Source organism: Triturus cristatus, chromosome 4_2 (genome assembly GCF_964204655.1).
Source record: "Triturus cristatus chromosome 4_2, aTriCri1.1, whole genome shotgun sequence".
Lineage (NCBI taxonomy): Eukaryota > Metazoa > Chordata > Amphibia > Caudata > Salamandridae > Triturus > Triturus cristatus.
Window position 1 is genome coordinate 363,322,795 of NC_140586.1, and position 6,000 is coordinate 363,328,794.

The following is a 6,000-nucleotide window of genomic DNA, read 5'->3' on the forward strand; positions in this document are numbered from 1 at the left end:
TTCCACTTGGAAGTTGACTAGCTTTTTTTGAGGCATCAGCTAATTGTGCGATTCCCTTTTGAATGTTCACTAAGCATATTTCCATCTTTGCTAAACGGTCTTCTAGGGGGTTGAGCATTTTCCTCGAGAGTACGAATGTCCGAGAGGGTAAGATCCTCCTCCCCCGCTAAGACATTTAAGCTGGGAGATGTCTGGGCAGGGGCATTGGAGGATGGTGCCCTTTTTTTTGATAATTGATTTGACCCCTGCTGGCTGAACCATGTTGATTACCCTCGCACATAGGATTATATTTTGGGATCTTGGGCTTTCGCCCTCCTGTAATTGGGGCCCTTCTTTTCCTTTTCGGAATAGCTCCTTCCCTCTCCCGCTGTGATGGCTGCGCAGTCTGGTGGGCCCTTTTGGTAGTTGCGTCCCTATTAGACACACTTACTTTGGCAATGATTGAAGGTGGAGGGGGCTTGAGTGATGGAAGAGGTAATATACTGAGCTCTACGGGGGCGGAGATGTCACAATCAATAGGGGGTGTATTGAGATTACATTGGTCAGAAAGGTCAAGCAAAGCATTTGTCCCCCCAGCATCTGTTGTTGTATAATCAGGCGTTTGTTCTGGGGTAGTGGCATGTGCAAGGGGTCCCAAAGAGGACCTCCTAACCCAGTCAATTTCTTGCGAGATGCGCCTTTCTAGGATAGTAATTTCATCAATAAGAAGTGACCCCGCTTTAGCAAAGTACGTGTCCAAAGTACCTTTTGCCGTCCCTGCGGCCAGTGTCGTTTTGCTCCCCGTTTCTCTTGAGGTCATGGTCCCGAGCTCGGATTCAAAGTTGAATGAGGAGTCCTAGGCCGAGAGGGGTGGCCCAAGCCCTAACTCGCCCGTTCTCGAACGGCCTCAAACGGCCCGCTCTTTGCCCGGTCTTCGCCCCGTGCTATGTCACGCGCGCGTTCCGCTAGCGCGTATGCGCGGGGCGTTTTAAATGGGGAAGAGATCAGGAGGAGGAGTGGGCGGGAAGAGGCCCCAGCTGCAGCGGTGATGGTAGCGCTGTGCAGGCTGGTCCTCGCAGTCCCACCGACAAGTGGATCCCACAGGAAAGGCTCCCCAGGTCCAGCAGAGTCTGAGTTGGCCGGGTTTAGGCACCGGAGTCTCAGCAATCGCAGTGGTCAAAGTTGCAGCGATATGTAATATTTACAAAAACAAACTTTAGCGGCATCAACAGGTAAAAGGCAGTAAGGCAAATAGGCACAACATTAAACTTGGCCTTCTCGGCCCATCCAGCATCCCCTCTGCTGCGCACATTGTACCGGAACGCGCGAACACGCCACAGCTGTTGCACTACTTGAATTTCAGGGCACCACATAGTGCACCGGCCCACCGGGGTACCTGAAAACACAGGCAGTCTCGCCAAGGTTCTAGTCAGTCCATACGTCATGGCTTAGGGCAGGAAAGTCCAGGACCACCAGCAAGTCAGTCCACCCTCCCCACCTGCCCGGTGTACAAGCCAATCCTACCCCCTCCTGGGGTCCATCCAGTCGCTGAACCTCTATTGTTGTGCATCCCCATTTGTTGTTAACTGTCAGGGCCCCGCCACAGGGTGAGAGGCTCCCTGGCACACTAGCCCCCCCCGCACTGACTCTGCTCTGCAATTCCCCCCAGTATAGTTTGGATGAAAAGCTCCTTGCCCTTGCCCAACAGATGCCCCCCGTCCTGATGGAACAGCTCTCTTTTCCTTAGCAGGAGCAAAATGTGCCGACTTTTGCCTATGGTGGAACCTGCTAAGATTCTTTAGACTGAATGGGTCAGCTTTTTTACAAACTAATTTATGGCCCTAACCAGTGTTCCCCCACCACCCATACAGCCCACAGTATGCCCTCCGACCACAGGATTGAGGTTGTCTGCAATTATTTTCTTATCCTTGACATGGCTGCGAACAAGGCCTCTCTCAGCCCTCCCCTGCCTAGCGGTATCATATCATTCCCACCTGCGTGAATGACCAAAATGACCAGCATGGTGAATACTTCTGTTTCTCTAGCTTGTTCGAGCTGCCTAAACAGGTCTTGCAATCTACGCCCCCCCCACACCTACCTCGTGGTGTAAAAACCCCGCGTCCCCCTGGGCCTTCTCCAGACTGGAACAGCAGAATTGTTCTACTCTGCGAATAAAGGAATGCCCGCACCAACCTATGTGCACTGGCCTACACTCATCAACTGTAAAAGAGAGAATTGCTGTAATGACCATGGCTAACGGGCCCCTCAGGATCATTCCTCTATCTACACCAGATTTGGTGTACCTCTTAAAACATGCTGAGCGCCATCGACCCAGCCTTTTGATTGCCTCTGCTGGCCGGCCAATTCCTGCTGCTGTGGTGGGGCTACCCGATGCAAAATGAATGGGAGCTAAACTGTGCTGAGTTCTCGCCCAGGTGGGCCAACGCGCACCTACACACCTGGGTCAACTGATATCGAGTCATTGGCGCCCCGTCAATGTGTACTAGCAGCCTGGTTGGGGCCACCACTGATCGCCCTATGAGGAAATCCCTTGCCAACGCCACTGGGCAATACGAGGTATTCGGGGCCGCGTGTAATTTAACCCATGTGCCTTTCCCTAGCGGGTCTATCTTTGACCTCCTGACCCTCAGATGGATTGCCCCTACCTCCAGGAACACGTCTGCCACCTCTAGCCTCCCGTCCTTTCTTTGAAGACGCCACCAATTCTAATATGCAAAAGGCCCCAAAAAAGGCCAGCGTGTATGTGAGGCTGAATAGCTTTACTTCGTGCTGGGACCTGCAAACCTGCTACAAGACCCTCAAAATTCTCCCCAACCGCTCAACGTTTATAGGTCGTCTGCCGTCTTTCACACCGAGACTATTCGTTCTCATCCCCTCATGGCCTTCCGCACCCTAAAGTCCTTGGTGGGATCCCTGACCCCTTTTTACCCTGCAAAGAAGGCAATGGCAGACAGCTGCCTGCGCACTAGGGGCAATGATTTTTCCCCGTCCCTCTGTCCCGCGAGAAAACCCAGTACCCCTTCTGAGGTGAACCTTTCTGTTTCATCGCCCAAACTGAATGATGCGTCATACACCCCCCAAGCCTTTCCGTACATACGTTTTGTCTTGGGAGCCAGCGATTAGGTCTGTGGCAATGGGAAACCAAGGCACCACAACTCCTCTGGGAACTCCAACATCACTTCGTCCGCTTGCAGCCACCGTGCCCTGAACTCTGCCAACTTAGACCGAGACAAAGCGTCAGCAACTGCATTATCCCCCCGGTACATGTTTAGCAGAAAAATGCACGTTATGCAAGAGACATAAGCGAATCAGAGTCTCTATTCCTCCTAGGTACTGAAGAGGGACTGTACATGTGTTCTGTATTGATATCAGCTCCTTACCCTTTTTTATCGATCAATACTGCTGTTTGTAGCTAACAAATGATAGTTTAGACTGTTTGTTATACGATGAACAGACCTGGGGCTGCAAACGACTGTTGGATACCTCAGGAGAATATTGCTTTATCTTCTATCGCTGCTGCTCTGTTTTCTGTAGGTGTTTGTTATTAGATAATGTTTGGAACTTTGGGACGGGGTGTAGAGGCACTTACTCTTGAGGTGGAGCCACATATCTATTGTTTTGTTGTGATGCAGGCTCGATTCCTTGCAGTTTCTTGGGCACCCTGCCACTGTAGGGTTGTAGGCCGGTACTCATACATCCCCATGGGAACTTTCCCAGAATTATGCTGCTTTGGATTTTATTGTTGGGAGGGCATTCTTCAACCTGATTGGGTTGGTGTGGGAGGGGATGTTGTTCAATGTTTGGCTGGTGTATTGGTATGCTATTGAATGACACACGTGATTAGACTTAAGACCAACACATGTTGCACTAGATATAGCGATGTCACACACATGACCTTATTGTACACTACGAGACCAGTATAAACTGCTTGACATGGAACATAAGAGGCTTAAACGACAGTAGGAAATCCAGGCTAGTACATGCATACCTCGCGAGACATAATATAGATCTATGTATGCTACAGGAAACTCACCTCCATGCTCAGTCGTCCCCAAAACTCAAACATAGAAGATGGGGGTTCGCATACACATCGGTTTATTCCAACTATTCCCGTGGGGTGGCAGTGTTGGTTAAACGTGGCATTGACTGTAGAGAGAGAGAGGTGCACACGGACCCTGAATGAAGGTACATTATTCTGGTGGGCACGTTGGGAGGATTGACTTAACCTCGGTAGCAATATATGGACCTATTATTGACTCTCCCGTTTTTTTCCAAGATATATGGGCCAAAATTAAAGTGACTGGTTGCACCACGATTCTATGGGGGGGAGACTTTAATGTCGTTTTAAATGATGTCATGGATAGACAGGGTACGGCGAGGACACATCATCCTGCAACTGGCAAAGTTCTGAATGCATTACTCAACGATGGGGACCTGGTTGACGTTTGGCGCTTACGAAATCCTCAATCTATAGAGGGTACCTGCTTCTCTGAACATCATAAGGCCTGGTCTCGGTTGGATTACTGGCTGACGACTCTGGATGTGGTGAGCTGGGTGGTGGAGGTGTCGCACTTGCCGAGAACACTATCTGATCATTCCCCATGTCTCTTGAGAATTTCGCTCCCTGACGCCACGCGGAGGGCATTCTGCTGGAGACTGCCCCCACATGTGTTATTAGATGCGGCATTTACGGAGGGAATCCTTAATGATATAACTGATTATTTCACTCTCAATACAGGTACTGTCGACACTGAAGCCTCGTTGTGGGAAGCATTCAAAGTGGTCATTAGGGGACAGTGTATTTCTAGGCAAGCGGGGGTATTTAAGGCCATTAGACTTACATTGACGAACATTGAGACTCAAATAAAAGATCTTGAGGCGCGCTTTTACTCTGATGGCACACCTGCTATTTTAGCTCAGTTGAAGCCCAAATTACTAGAATATGATGAAGAGGCACAGAGGGAGGTGAAGTTTCTTGGGAAATATGCAGAAGCGCGTAGATATGGAGAGGGTGACAGGCCAAGACGTACGCTTGCCGGCATGATTCGCACCCCGCGGTATACTGCCTACATTCCCAAACTGGTCGATAAGGGTGGTGGTACTATCAGAGGTCCGGTGGCTATACTCTATGAGTTCTCCTCCTTTTATGCCAAATTATACACAGCTACACAAACCGAATGCCCGGAGGGCATGCAAACTTTTTAGACTCCCTGGAACTGGTTTGGTTTAACAACCGACACAGGGAGTACATGCACTTACCATTTACGGTCGAAGACGTGGCTAAAGTGATTAAAAGCTTGCCTTTAGATAAGGCCCCTGGGTCGGACGGGTTGACGACCGCTTTCTATAAAGCTTACGCGGAGGAACTTGCGCCCAGGCTCCTGGCGGTTTATGAGGAAGTTCACGAAACGGGTATACTACCCCAAACAATGCCAGTAGCGATAATCATCACCTTGTTAAAACCAGAGAAACCTGATACCGACTTAGATTCATATCGTCCCCTGTCGCTCATTAATGTGGATGTCAAAATTCTGGCAAAATTATTAGTGAACAGGTTGCAACCTATGCTCCCCCTCATTGCCTGACCAGACCAATTGGGTTTTATACCCGGGAGGTCTACCTCCCATAACCTTAGGACAATCTTTTCGGTCTTACATTATTTACACCCGGATGTACAGGCGGCGGCGGTGTTCTTGGACGCGACTAAAGCCTTTGAATTGCTTGAATGGCTCTATCTCTTTAATATATTGGAGCGGATAGGGTTTTGCCCCCTTTTTACTAAATGGATCAGATTATTATACACCGAGCCGACAGCTAGGATACGTGCGAATGGCCTAGTATCTGATCCGTTTCCGGGATTCGCGCATGTGCAAGCTAATTGAGGCTTCCCAGCTCCAGCCCCAGCCCCGTGTCCGGAACCAGCCGTCTCCACTACCAATTCTGCGCTCCTCGGTGTGATATTTAAAACCAAATTTTGAGCCGCCCCCGTCAATCACGCAG

The 6,000-nt window shown here is 50.0% G+C and overlaps 1 pseudogene; it reads left to right on the forward strand.

Moving 5' to 3' along the window:
* LOC146833891 (uncharacterized) overlaps positions 1 to 5,205 on the forward strand; it is a 33,362-nt pseudogene extending 28,157 nt beyond the window's left edge.
* Positions 5,206 to 6,000: the final 795 nt, after the last annotated feature.